The following is a 2,163-nucleotide window of genomic DNA, read 5'->3' on the forward strand; positions in this document are numbered from 1 at the left end:
CTTATAAAGACTGATTTTATAAATCCCTAATATATGAAATACAGAAATGGCAAGAATCTGGGGCTATCTACCCCACTGTTCATACCAGCTATACCTTAGCCATAAACGAGTTTAACTCATTGAAGAAATAAAACCTATCACCCAATAATGTTTTTATTTTTCATATATGTACTTCTTTGTCATTTCCCTTCCTGTGTGTATTAAAATGTCCAATTGGTAACCTATTTCTCCTTTCTATTTCCAGTCTCTAGAATGACTCTTGATCCATAGGAAGCTTTAAATCAGTGTTAGTTGACTCTCTGGAAAGAAACAAAATGAATGCATGTATGAAGATAATACCAAAACAATAGTTAGTCTTTAGCTTTACTATTTAAAACTAACTTTATTTGGGGGTGTTCAGTGGTAGAGAGCCTGCCTTTCATGCACAAGGCCCTGGGTTTGATCCCCCACATCAATACTTAGATACTTCTTCATGGAACCCAACTGAAATAGAAATGACTGAATCAGAGTGTACTGTGATATTTTATTCAAGAATACAACATCCTTCTGTGTGTCTTCATGAGGCCACCAAATCAAGGGTACATTCAAAAGTTTTGTTGGGACCGTGTATACAATAGAAGAGGAATATCCTAGAACAAATGAGTGTGCACACAGATGCTCATGCATCCAGAGTTCTAACTAGCCTGCGCTCCAAGGATATACAGATAGCCCCAGTAGACCTGAACTAAAGAGAGTCATGTACAGGGATGGAATAGGTCACCTCTTTCTTCCTTCTAAAGCATCAAATCTAGCAAGATCCAGATAAGGCATTCATTGAAATGTAATTAAAAACTACTTCTAATGATGATATTATTACAGAATCATATTCCTTATAAAATTTAGTGAGACCAGATAGGTTTTGGAAGTTAAATGTCTTAGATTTTAGAAAGACAATACAGTCCATTATTATATATGACATATATATTATATATGACATTCTTATATATGACAATTGTTTCTCCAATATGGAGCAGCTGATACCCATACTCATTAATATTTCCAAAGGAAAATGTGTACATACTCTGACCAAGTGCAATGAACAAAACATTAATTCAGACCGAATATTGACTCAAAATTAGTTCAGATCAAATCCAGCTCTACGACTTTATGACTTCCTAAAAATCTTTCAACACTCAGCATCTGAAGATATCAGAATGACTGGCAACACAGGCAGAGACTGGAAAAGAGGGCGTAGTGTGTGGTAGGTGGAACAATCCCCTGTAAAGGTACTCACATCCCAATCCCCAGTCTCTTCAAATGTGTCATACTGCATAGCAAAGGGGAATTAAGGTTGCTAGTGGATAAAATTAGGATGGTTATCCTAATGTGAACCCAAGGTCAAAGTGTCCCTCAAAGTGGTCAAATTAGAAGACAATGTCCGATGTCAGGGTGTTATAATGTGACAAGTACTTGACTTGCCATTGCTGGCATTGACGAGGGACAGGAATATGAGTCAATTTCTAGACGCTAGAAAAAGAAAGGAGATGGATTCCACCAGGAAAAAAAGAAAAAAGAGCAGCCTGCTGACACCTTGATTTTAGCCCAGTGATACCTGTGTCAGGTTTCTGTAAGACAATAAATCGTTACTGTTGTTTTAAGCCTCTCATTTTGTGATGCTTTTGTTACAGAAGTAATAGAAAACTAACACGAGGATTGTGCTTCAGTTGAAGGGGGAAAGGCAGTAGGAAGTGAATAGGGAAAGGAAGAGAAAGAAAGATGAAAGCAGCAGGGGCCAGGGGTGGGCGGGCAGCTCTCTGCCAACCCAGGGAGGTGGCCTGCGAGCCTAGGAATGTGCACTATTCCCAGGCACAAATCTCAGGTACCAGTGCCATGGGCTAGAGAAGCCACTCTCATGCTGTCACTATTTTATGGACTCCACATGGGAAGGAATCAAGCACTTGAATGTGACGTGTCGGTCAAACGCTCTGAAACTTCATATGTAATTGATTTATTTGATACCAAGCAAACCACTCCCACACTTTATGAAAGAGACACAGAAACAGCATTTCCAGTATGCATACAGCAAATTACCTTCTTATTTAAATAGAAAATGCCATCCACTGTCAGATGAATTTGTCACTTTTACTAAGACATGTAATAAAGAAAAAACATTTTCATGAGATA

The sequence above is a fragment of the Callospermophilus lateralis genome, chromosome 2 (assembly GCF_048772815.1).
Source record: "Callospermophilus lateralis isolate mCalLat2 chromosome 2, mCalLat2.hap1, whole genome shotgun sequence".
Lineage (NCBI taxonomy): Eukaryota > Metazoa > Chordata > Mammalia > Rodentia > Sciuridae > Callospermophilus > Callospermophilus lateralis.